This window comes from Amblyomma mixtum, chromosome 9, assembly GCF_055824585.1.
Source record: "Amblyomma mixtum isolate Tamu chromosome 9, ASM5582458v1, whole genome shotgun sequence".
Classification (NCBI taxonomy): Eukaryota; Metazoa; Arthropoda; class Arachnida; order Ixodida; family Ixodidae; genus Amblyomma; species Amblyomma mixtum.
In genome coordinates this window covers 17,246,883-17,259,656 of record NC_143020.1, presented here as the reverse complement: position 1 = coordinate 17,259,656, position 12,774 = coordinate 17,246,883, and the positions used below count along the sequence as shown (strand labels likewise).

Sequence of the window (12,774 nt, the reverse complement as noted above, 5' to 3'; positions counted from 1 at the left end):
GTGCAGCTGTGACTCCGGCGCTTTTGAGTTTCATTGCAAGAAATAGCAGTCAAGTGGACAGCGCCTTACCGAGACACATCTGGCTTTGTGCTTCCACTATAAGCGTTTCGTAGCCACGAGTGATCTAAACTGTACATTCCAGGTAACAGGCATCCCGAGCTGCGTCAAAATACGTCTTTTGAATAAAACCACGACACTAATTCGCAGCTCACAGAGAATGTGTCTAGCTGGGTTTAGTCGGAAAGGCCGTAGGTGCACTTCTGAACAACGTCAAGGCCCCCGCACTTTTAACAAAGCTGCACTGCCGGCGCGTAAATGAATCGCAACACCTGGCTTTTGTTGTTCACACTGCGCTGTAGGTGAAATTGGGCTAGTTTTGCAGCTTTTTGTGACTTTGTGTTGTAGTGATGAGAAGAGGACAAAGAAGAAAGTTTTTAAGCCACCGCGAATAATCCAAATAAAAGCTGGCTCTCAAGAAAATTTCTCTCAGTCATTGTGAATTGGAGTGTGATTTCTTTTCTGCTGCGTACTAGTTTCTAGCCGTATTGGCTCAATAATTTGTTTTATTAGCATTGCATTAGCATTTTTAGTTTGCACTGTAGTATTATTTGTACCTTTGTTAACTCGTATTGCAGTTTATTCCCTAATTATTATATCATTAATCTTATTAAATTCTCATAACGTTGATGCTCTTGTCTGTACAGCGATACCTTTGTGGTCATTTTATTCTTGTTAAGTAAGGCTTATTAGAATTGATTGGGTTCGAAAAAGATGACGTTTCTGAATTTTAGCTGCCTCAGCACTAATCTCCACCAAATGCACTGTATATTCATCAGCATTCGTTTAGATTAAATCGTCCCCTAGGACAGCTACCAGTTTTTTGTCTTTTTTTTCTTGTATTTTTCTGCCCGTGAAGCGGATAACCAATTCAGAATGATAAATAAAGAGTTCCGGCCGTCCATTTTTTCTGCACAGCTGCGTTCACCTTCGCTCAGTTTCTGCCTTTCGAAACCCTGAAGCCTCTGCAGGCAGGCCTCCTGTGTTCTCCCAGCGGTTCGGCCCTGATGAATCGCTTCATACACGAGTCTGCCTTGGTTGAAAGGAACCCAGCAACGCAAAAACTATTGGTTCAGACCAATCAGACGCCCGACTTTTCAGACAAACGCTGCGCTCCCAGTCAACCAACGTCTGCTATAAAACGTCCGCCGCCTGATGTGAGCACACATTCAGAAACTCGTGCAGGCAGAATCTTGTTAGAAAAATCGGCCACTGAACATCCACCCCTCTCTTCCACTTCGGTGCACTCAGACGACAATCTCCTTACTCCACTTTACGTGAGTAGCCCAGGACACAGGGCTGTAAATTAGAAAACTGCGCGCATCAAAGGGCTGCGATCTGAGATGTCCAACGTGCATGAAAAACACTTCCGTCTTGAAATGCTCCTTTCAGGTTGTTTGTCAAGGCAGAACGTGCCGAACCCGCTACTTAAAGCACTTTTCTAATGAGCTAGCAGCGGAGTAAGAGGAACGAAGCTTGAAAACCACTCTCAGGGAAAGTGCTTAGTTTACTTACATTTCCCAAGCGATGGTGTACACGAATGCGTTCTTGCACACGATGCACTGCGGGCTGAAGCACACAATTAAACACGTTGAAAACCTCACATTTTCGGGCGTTTTTTCACTGTGCGGAACACCGTTAGCGCACAGCTTTAATTTTTCGCCGTGTTATGAGGGCCTCGCTCTTACAAAAGCACACAGGCGACCATTTTGCCTGCTGCTGACAGTGCTATCTTTTTCGCTTCTAACAGTGTGCCGACGCGTTGGACAAAACGAAAATCAATTACATTAAAAGTTGCAACTGTTATGTAACGGCTTTCATATTTGCCTTCACAGGAGCTGTTGGGCCACGAAGTACGAAGCGCTATGGCTGTCTACTCGCCGACTGCACCCATGCCGAATCATGTCTTTGCAAAGTTGGTTGAAGTCCGCGCAAACCCTGGGCTTCACTTGGAGTTCAAAGTAAGAGCATGCAATAAAGTGGAGTACCAATGGGTAGATAGTTGCCAATGCGATTAGCCACACAAATAATACTTTAGGTTTACAGTCGAAGCGAAGCATCTTTTTGCGTTGAGGCTGATACGCAACTTGATAGAGAGCGAAAGGCTAATGAATTCAAGAAAGGAGAGAAATATTTGTATTTACGGAGACGCCTTATTGGGGAATAATTTTCTTTTTTCATATTGATTCGTTGACGTACGCTGCAGTACCTAGTAGCGATTTAAACGGCTGAGACAGACCGAATAAAAAAAATACAAATTAACAAGTAAGGAAAACTACAACTTGCGAAAACACGAAATCCAGGTAAAATGCAACAAAAAGATAACAACATGTGCATTGTTTAGAAATATGAGAATTTTATTGATAGAGGATGAAAGCAGATTAGTGTGACACATGCTGAATCCGTATCCAGTCGCTACAAATATCCCGACTAGTGCACTGCAACAACATCGCATCTTCTTGCAGTTTCAAATTTTCTTCAGCTTGTGGCCTAGTGTTGACCGCGTTTACCTGTTCCACAAGTGGACATTTCTGTTGATGTCGTGCGTCCTGGTATAGACCAAGCGCCATGGAGAAAGAGGCAGAAGCTCCAGTTCTCACACAGCTTGAGCTATCCACGTCCTGCTACGTTGAATGTGGCACTTGTGAGGCAACAGAACGTGCATCTTCCTACTTTTAGTGCCGTGTTCCAACCCTACCAAAATTTTGCATGAACGCATGTGCTAAACCTAATTTGCGTTGAACCAAGAGCAATTAAGAGGCTTTTCTGAGGTCTTCACTTGAACTGTTTTTTCTTGATAAAACACTTTGTATTAAACAATGCGGCTCGACATGTGATCAAGGTTAGCAGTTCGTATTTATCGGCCATTATACCACATTCGTTTCAAAGCCTGTTCTTGTCGATGCCCAGTAAAAACGAGTGTACTATAGATTACGATATTCTATAAAAGTGAAATTCATTCAAATGTGCTCGCTGCTTACAATAGCCTTGAGCACAAAAATATAGAGTGTCTACTAGAGGGCATTTATCGCATGATTTAAGAGGCAGAATTCTGAGTAGTTTCCAGAGCGGCGGACAGAACAATTTTGCGGCAGTAGAGTTGGAAACATGCCGTTCCTAGAAAACGTAATGGAGGTGAGCACATGCAAGGTGTTTCACCTAAGACTTTACACAATTTTTAAAAATAGGTTTTTTGAGTTAGAAGAGGTCCTTTTTTGGCATAGAATTGTAACCTAGGGTAGTACATCAAATACTGCCAAGACGAGCTAACTAGAAGGCTCATTAACCAATATTTAATAGTTAACTTTCTAGGTTTACTGTAAGCAACCTAATATTGAGAGGCGCGTAGCCCACTTCGATTAATATCTATATCACTTTTTAGAATCTCGAAAACGCGTTTACCGTCGTTGCTGTGGCCGAAAAAATTTTGGCTACTTCGACGAGTTGCGTGCACTGGTGATGTTGCTTTGCCTGCAAGCTTCTCAAAAGCGGGTGTATTCAGGCGCGATGTACCCAAAATTTGTTGGGCCACAGCGCCGAGGGTAACCGCGTTTTTGAAATTCTGGGAAGTTATTTCGATATTAATGACGATGGGCTACACGCCTGTCAGTAATTAATGAGCCTAAAAGTAATGCTTAAGAAGTTAAGTATTGAATTTTAGTTAACATCTTAGGTGTATTCTTACGTACTACACCGCCAACAATTCTATGCCGAAAAAGCGCTTTTGTTTGTCAAAAATACTATGTTTTATAATTGGGGAAACTCTTAGGAGATACAGCTTGCATATATTTCTTGCTCCAAGTAGGAAGGCGAGATGGGGCAGGGAAATGTAGGCTTCAATTTTCAATGTCGCTGGAACAATAGCTATTTACTTTGTCAGCGGAATAGTGAAGAAAATGCATTCCTATCCTTTAGGCTCCGGCTGTATAATGTGACACTCACTGGTTCCTCAGGAGCAATATGTGCATGTTTTACGGTAACTGGGCAGCAGAATAAATTCACTTAAAACGCAATCAAACTGGCTTTCTCGGTACGTGCGCACATTGATATCGAAAGTGAAATTCTGCCTCAAATATCGAACAGCCATTGTGAGCAATGCTTAACCACAGGTTTGTATCTGCTAGACCAGTGCTCGAGCTGAACATTTCATATAGTAACTATGCTTTCATCCTTTGCCCTTAATTCCTTCAGGGCGGCTGGCCGGCGTTCCCGTCGAGCTGGAGGCAAAAGTATTTGGAGCCATTCTACTACGGGTACACGTACCGGGTGTTTCTTTACGCCACTGATAAGACGTAAGTGCCAGTGAGAGCGCAGCTGGTCTCTGTAGGCTACATGGAAGTTCAAGAATCACTGGGTGCCATAGCGGTGCGACGTGCAAATATTTCATGCCGATGGCTCGCGTTCATATGAGGCAGCTACTGCAATATTGTACTCGTTAGGGCCCTTTCAATTTTTACAAGCGACCTGGGTAGTGGCCTTGTGCACCACACATTGCATAAAAAAATATAAAAATACAAGAACGACGGTCCGTATCTTTAAACAAAAAATTTCCCCTTCAAAAGCATTATAAAAGGTGTTTTTCAACAAGGATACTGTCTGAGAGCACGGCTGTGTTGGCCGACACCGCACGCTACACGTGGCGCCTGCATATTACCAGCATTGTAGATGACTAAATGTGTATTTGCATGTGTCTCACAGAGAGATGATGGTGGAAGTAAGAATTTACTCATGTTTTTCTTCGTTCCGTCTTTGTCTCTTCTTCTTCACTCGTAGTTGCTTGTTGTTTCTTCTTTCTTCTTAGTAGGTCCCGTCTCCCTGCTTCGCCCAATGAACCTGCCGATTTGGCCGGATTAACTGAGAAAACTTATTTAATTCAGCACTTTATTGCAATAAGAAAAAGGTGCAGTAAAGTTAAAATCATGACAGCAGGGTAGATCAGAATAACTGAGCTGGGCAGCCATTGGACTTAGTACAGTCCGTCGTCCTAACTGAGCATGTGGGAGGAAGTACGTCTGCTGACGTGCTCCGTCCTCAACTGCCGACCGCTCAGAGCTTACGGCCGTCGCTGGGTTTCATCCCAAGAAACAATTATTAGTTGAGCTTTCCCAGATTCCCAAAGACACTTTCCAACGGTTTCGGGGAATGCATGTACCGCAGAAGGGGCTGGGATGCCGACGCGTCTGGGTCCCGAACCGCAATGTTAGGAAACCCATTCCTCCGGAGAAGTGCAAATTTGCAAGTGGTTGTGACATCCGGTAAAAAAAAAAACAACGCAAACCCAGACACCTAACAGACGCGCGGGTTGTGGTTTGTCGAAGACGTCCGGTACAGCGTATGGTAAATGATACGCGAAGCGCCGTTTACGGAGACACGGCGCTTCCCGTTTCAATGCCTGAACAAGACCCGAAAAACGCAACAGTACACTCATGCTCACTCCAAGCGAAGTGCGTGTTCACCCGCGGAAACAAACACATCAAAATACGAGTGATGAACGCGAGGGCCGTCTTGCCTAAGGTGTCCTTGCCCCACCCCCGCTCCGTACGGCATACAAAAGACAAACAAAAGTTCCCCGCAGGCGCATGGTGTCCCGGCGGCACCGCTCGGGGGTGCCACTGTACAAAGCACGACTTCAAATGACAAACAAAAGGCAATGAAAATTCCTCCTCCCCGAAGCCGCCCGGTGTCCCGGTGGCGTATTCGCCAACTGCAGCCTGTACAGCCACATGGCTTGAAACCACGGTGAATTGATCACGGTGACTGAAGATTGTCACAACGGATTCCCTAAAAGGGATAATAAATCCTCTTAAACGGCGTTATATGCCACTAAGCATCACGATTTGCGACCTAAAAGGGAAAAATTGGAAAAAAATGAAATGAAAAAACAATAAAATTACAGTACAGAGAGCGGAGTCGAACGGCCGACCTTCCATACGCAACACGTGCATCTAATCCACTGCGCCATAGCGGCGATGTCAAGCCGTCGTTCTGAATGAATATTTATAACCAGCCTTAATGTGGCTGCTACCTGCCGGTGGGCGGCGCTGTCATCGCTGGCTGTACCGGCTGCATTTGGCGAACACGCGTCCCCGGTGAAGCGCCTCGCCGTGTAACTATAAAAAAAACACACAAGGAAAAGAAACGCATACAAGCGTGTGTGCTCGACGACCTTACAGTGGCCACAATGCTTGAGTCCCGTGTTTTCTTATGGACTCCTTTACATATACAATTGATTTGATAAGCAGCATTTGACGGCGGGACAAGCGTTCACATGGTGCTATGAGCGCTGTTCTGGCGATGATAGAATTTTAGACATGACAGGAGCGGGATTAACTTAACTGTGTAATTAAGTTTTCTCTTCATCATCATCACCAACATCAGCCTGACTATGCCCACTGCAGAGCAAAGTCCTCTCCCATGTCTCTCCAATTAACTCTCTTTCGCCAGTTGCGGCCACCGTATTCCTGCAAATTTCTTAATCTCATCCGCCCACCTAACTTTCTGCCGCACCCTGCTATGCTTGCCTTCTCTTGGAATCCACTCCGTTACACTTAAGTACCAGCGGTTATCTTGCCTTCGAGTTACAGGCCCTGCCCAAGCCCACTTCTTCCTCTCTATTTCGACTAGGACATCATTAACCCGCGTTTGTGCTCTCACCCACTCCGCCCGCTTCCGATCTCTTAACGCTACACCTATCATTTTTCTTTCTATAGCTCGCTGCGTTCTCCTTAACTTGACCTGAACCTGTTTGTTAGCCTCCACGTTTCTCCCCATAGGTGAGTACCGGTATCATACAGCTGTTGTATACTTTTCTCTTGAGGGATATTGGTAAACTGTCATTCATGATATGAGAGAACCTGCCATATGCGCTCCACCCCATTCTTGTTGTTTTAGTTATTTCTCTCTGACGATCCGGATCAGCTGTCACTACCTGCCCTAAATAGACATATTCTCTGACTACTTCCAGCACCTCGCCACCATTTGCGATCTGCTGTTCTGTTGGTAGACTGTTGAATATATACTTTGGTTTTCTGCATGTTAATTTTTAGCCCCATCATTCTGTTCTGCCTGTCTGACTGTGAGGGGAAAAGGCCCCCAGCACGTTCGAGCGTCCTCCGAGGTGGGGCCCCGGAGGATACAGAAAATCGTCCCAGACCGAGCACGTCCGAAGGGAGAACAAAAAATGGTTTTACACAGGAGAGCAGTGACTGGTGGGTAGGGAACTGTGCGGCCGAGGGTCGAGGAATGGATCCGGTGTGAGAATCGGCTGGCCAGAAAGGCGCCGGGGCCAAGTGCCTCCGCGGGGCTGTTCTCCCTGCGGCCGGAAGTCGGGCGCGGAGCACCAGCACCAGTGGCCCTGACGACGCACCAGAGGGAAGACGCGGCCGCCCAGGTCTGGACAGCTGGGCACGGCCAGGAAGGCACCCTTTCACCGCAGGGGGTCCCAGCCACGGGACGGCAGGCGCGATCCGACAGCAAGGCCGGTAGGATCCCCGGGCAGGCAGCACCTGCCTGTGCCCGGCACGGCACCCGCTCTCCGAGGCAGCGAGAGGCAGGCAGGACACAGGAGACAGCAGGCTCCTGGTTGCCCTGAACTGGGCAAGGACAGCTTCCCCAGGCCTGGTCACCCGGGTTCAGGAAGCCGTTCAGCCGTGACCTCGCCTGCTCTGTTGCCCAAGCTCGTCTCCTCGCGCCGCTTGTGCCACGCCTCGTGTCTCTCCTTTTTTTCTCTTCTTCTTTTTCAAGCGAGCGTCAAGCCGCCGCTAGTGATGCAGGGCGCTTGTGGCATCACAAATATGCCCCCCCCTTCAAGAAGTTTTTTTTTCAAAAAAAAAAACAAACTTTTGCACAAAGCACTGTTCGGCGCACTGCACCACACCACACTGAACACTTTCACACGCACACCACCGTTCACTGGCTGTCGACAGTGTTGCACACACACAAAATACACAACAAAACATAACTGCACAGACACCACCAAAGGAAGTTCACACATAAAGATTGGTTACCGGGCCAGTAAAAAAAACGTTACGGCGACAGAGTTCTTACAGGGTCATGACCGGCTTAAATAATCTGCACCAACGTTATCACAGCCTTTAATGTGTTCAACCCGGAAAGAATATTCCTGTAGCACTAGACTCCATCGTAGCACGCGGCTATTTAAATGCTTCGCCTGCGTCAAGTATTGAAGGGGCTGATGGTCTGTCTGGATAGTAAACGTGCGACCATACAAGAAAATATGAAATTTGCCGACCGCCCAGACTAGTGCCAAGCATTCCCGTTCGATGGCGGAATAGTGTGTTTCGCGCTGAAGAAGCTGCCTGCTGGCATACGATACAGGATGAAGCGTACCGTCGTGTTCTTGCAAAAGAACTGCACCTAGACCCTCCCCAGAGGCGTCGGTACGGAGAATGAACTCCTTTGCGAGATCAGGCGCCCGCACAACTGGTCGGGATGCAAGAGCTTGTTTCAAGGTTTCGAATGCCTTTTCGCGCTCGGGAGTCCAATGCACATGATTACTCTCTGCTTTCCGTGTAAGTTCTACCAAAGGCTGGGCCTTAGCAGCGTAGTGAGGTATTAAGTCCCGGTAGTACCCAGCGAAACCTAGAAAAGACCTAACCATCTTCTTAGTTTCCGGTTTAGCCGCCTGTTCCAATTTGGTGACAATTGTCTCCACTGGGCGAATCAAACCATCGCCCAACAAATGTCCTAAGAAGACCACGCGGCTCATACCAAGCTCGCATTTTTGAGGTTTTACTCTGAGGCCTGCCTGTCTGATTCGCCTGAATAATTCGCGGAGAGTATTCACGTGCTCCTCCCACGTTGAGGTGGCTACCAAGACGTCATCTATGTAATGGACCACATTAGGTAGACCTGCCAGAAGGCTTCTCATAAGGCGGGTAAAAATTGCGGACGCGGTCTTAATCCCAAAGGGCATGAAGGCGAACTGATAGTGGCCTGATTGGGTGGAAAATGCTGTACCTGGCCTGGACGCAGTACTGAGTGGTCCTTGCCAATAACCTTTCGTGAGATCTAGTTTTGAAAAAACGTCTTGGTGCCGACCTCGGCAAACATAACATCAGTCCTTGGAATGGGCTCGCCATCGTCCACCAATATGCTATTAATCCGACGAAAGTCAATGCACACACGATACGTTTTGTCAGGTTTCTTAACTAAGACAAGCGGAGAGTTGTAAGGGAAATGGGAGCGTTCGACAACCCCAAGCCTCAACATGTCTGCAACCTCCTTCTCGACAACCTCACGCAAAGCAAATGGTAATGGATACTGCGGGGTGTTGACGGGCACACTCGTCGTTAACTCCAAGTGGCACTCAATTAAATTAGTATGGCCCGGAACCTCCGAAAAAATGTCGCTGTGAGCCTCCAGCAATCTATCTAGTGCGGCTAACTGCGTCTCATTCAAAGTTTGAGCTCGCTTGATAGCTCCAATACCAGGACCAAGATTCGCACTGAAGGTTGGCACTGGAGTTTCTTCCTCCACTTCCTCAACGACCACGAACGATGACGCTTGGAGAGCATTCACTGGCTGGCGCTCTTCATAGCGTTTCAACATATTTATGTGGAACAACTTTTTGCTGGAGCCCACGTCAAGCCAGTAATCGACTTCGTTCTTTTTGCCCGTGACCACAAAAGGTCCTTTCCAATGCATGATGAGCTTGTTATGGGAAGCGGGTAGAAGGATCAGCGCTCTATCACCAACCTTCAGTTTCCTATTAGAGGCGCGCCTATCGTAGTACATCTTCTGAGACCTCTGTGCCCTCATTAAATTTTGGTGTGCGAGCTGCAGCGTGCCTTCGAGACGCTCCCTCAGGTCTAGCACATAACCATGCGTTGTTCTGACGGTGTCAGACAGTTTTCCGGCAGTCCAGAGCTCTTTTAGAACGGTGACTGGCCCTCGAACTTGGCGACCGTAGATGAGCTCAAATGGGGAAAACCCCAGGCTAGCTTGTGGTGCCTCTCTGTAGGCGAAGAGCAGTGGAGCAAGATAACGGTCCCATGCCTTGGGGTGTTCTTGACATAACTTCTGTAGCATGTTCTTCAAGGTCCCATTAAACCGCTCCACAAGCCCGTTGCACATGGGATGGTATGGTGTCGAACTTAAATGTTTTATAGCTAACAAATTGTTCACTTCTCGCATAAGTGCAGATGTGAAGCACGAAGCCCGATCACAAAGAACCTCCAGTGGGAACCCAATACGGGAGAACATTTCAAGAAGGCCTTCCGCCACAGTGGCTGAATCGTTGGCAGGAAGGGCTACTGCATCGGGAACCTGGTGGCAAAATCCACCAACGTGAGGATGTATCGGTTCCCTCTAGATGAGGTGGGAGTTAAAGGTCGAATGATGTCTACCGCCACCCGCTCAAAAGGTGTGGAAATAATAGGCATACGTCCTAATGGAGCGCTGGCCGGTTTTCCTTTCGGCACAGTCCGCTGACAGGCGTCGCATGACTTCACAAAACGTTTGATGTCGGCTTGTACCCCTGGCCAGTAGAAGTCAGCTAGTACTCTCGCTGTAGTTTTCTTCACACCCTGATGGCCGGCGAGAGCACTCTCATGCGCCTGCACAAGGACCTGAGGGCGCAAGCTCTTCGGAGCCACTGCTTGTTCAATTGTTTTGCCAGGGCACACTTGATACGTCCGGAACAATACGCCGTCAACCAGATGGAAGTTGTGGGTCGTCTCTGCTTTCCCAGAAAAGGTTGTCCCCAGTTTCTTCCGACACACGTCTAAGCTACTGTCATCTTCTTGTTTCTTGCGGAACGCCGGACGAGACACGTGGATCGCGCTCTGAGAGGGATCCAAGATAGGCTCCGAAGCTTTCGCCGCCACAGCTGTGCATGGAGCGTTCGCCTGCGTAGCCGGTGCAAAATTGGTCCCCTGGTCCGCCGAGACTGTTGAACAATTATTTGAGTCCTCCAAGAAAGGAACACGTGCACCCGGGACATTGCCAATTAACACGTCGTACAAAGGCGTCGGTAGGCACCTTGCAATGGCCTTGCCTGTAAAGTACGGTGATGTGAGGATCACCTCCGCCTCAGGAGCTACGATGGTGGAACCATCCGCCAAAATCAATGTCGCTCTTTTCCCAGTATAAGCTGCCTCGGGCACGAGGGCCTGGCGCACCACGATGCTGTTACTTCCAGTGTCCCGCAGCACTGACACTCCTTGTCCAAACACTTCCCCGTGCACCACTGACATACTGGCAATCAGCGGAGTGGGTCTGTGAACAGAATCTGCCACTTGGACATGCAAACGTTCTCTTTCCGCCTGTTGATCAGGGCAAGAACTTTGGGGTGACATGAAACATGCGGATATCTCCCGGTCACTTGAACTGCTGCGCCGGCATGATTGTAAGTCGTGTCCAGACTTGCGGCAGAATGTACAATATGGGGCCTTCGGCTTCGAACGGCAATCTGAAGACCTGTGTCCGACCTTCTCGCAGATGAAACATCGAATTTGCGACTTGGGATTAGGAACCGTGTTGGTAGGTTTCACTGAACCCTGCTCACTCCGGTCTTTGAAAGTTGCAAGGTTATTCTGTCTCTGAGCCTCCAGGAAATGGTCGGCGGCCTCAACAATCTTTTCAACCTTTTTACAATCCCTTTCTCGTAAAAACAATACTAAACGATTGTGGCAGTTGTTCAAAAACTGCTCAGCAACAATCATATCGCGCACCACCTCAAAGGTGCGGCCTTCTCCTCGCATTTCTACCCAGCGGTCAAAGAAACTGAAAAGCCTTGTGGAGTACTGGGAGGCTATCTCGTCATCGTGAGGCTTGCTCTGCCGAAATCTCTCCCTATAGCCTTCAGCGGTAAAACGAAATCTTCGTAGCAGTGCAAGTTTCGCTTGCTCATAATCCATGGAGTCCTCTGGAGATAGTCGACCAAAGACTCCAAGAGCTTCCCCGCCGAGACAGAGGCTCAAGGCCGTGGCCCACTTCTCCTTCGGCCACCCTTGCCCTTTGGCGACATGCTCAAAACGCTTCAAATACGCGTCCAAATCATCTCGTCCCTCATTAAACGTTGGTATCAGGCCATGTGGGCTAATGGGAAAAATGGTTGAGGCACTGCGCTCCGCGCTTTCAGAGTTAGGATTAGGAGGGGGATTTTCTCTTTCGGCTAGTCTAACTCGAAGCTCTAAATTCTGTGCTTCTCGCTCTAAGTTCTGGGCTCCTAGCGCCAAGTTCTGTTCTTCGAGCTCCAAACGGTGCTTTGTGGCTTCCCGATCGGCAACTCTCTCTTCTCGTGCCTTGCGCAATTCCTCCTCATTGATCATGCTTTGCAGTTCATGTCCTGAGTGACTTAGCAAGGCAATGTCATCAGCGAATAGCAGATTAATTACGTATTCTCCATTAACTCTTATCCCCAACTGTTCCCATTCAGGCCACGGAATATCTCCTGTAAAGGGGCAGTGAATAGCATTGGCGAGATCGTGTCTCCCTGCCGAACACCTTTCCCTATTGGAATTTTATTCCTGACTTTATGGAGAACTACGGTAGCTGTGCAATCCTTATATAACATATTTTCACATAACACTCTTGTACACCATAATTCTGCAATGCCTGTATGACTGCTGAGGTTTCTACTGAGTCGAATGCTTTCTCGTAATGAATGGACGCTATATATGAGCTGAAATGAAACGAGGAGTTGAACTAGTTGGTACGTACAGCTAGGAAGAAAACAGCGCTGAGACGAGGGAC

The 12,774-nt window shown here is 47.9% G+C and overlaps 1 protein-coding gene across 2 annotated transcripts in view; it reads left to right on the top strand.

Moving 5' to 3' along the window:
* LOC149328407 (uncharacterized) overlaps nucleotides 1-12,774 on the top strand; it is a 213,720-nt gene that overhangs the window by 126,912 nt on the left and 74,034 nt on the right. For both annotated transcript variants that reach the window (XM_089561839.1, XM_089561840.1), the window contains exon 2: nucleotides 1,893-2,018. The gene's annotated coding sequence lies outside the window, so the exon portion shown is untranslated. The remainder of the gene's footprint in view (nucleotides 1-1,892; nucleotides 2,019-12,774) is intronic.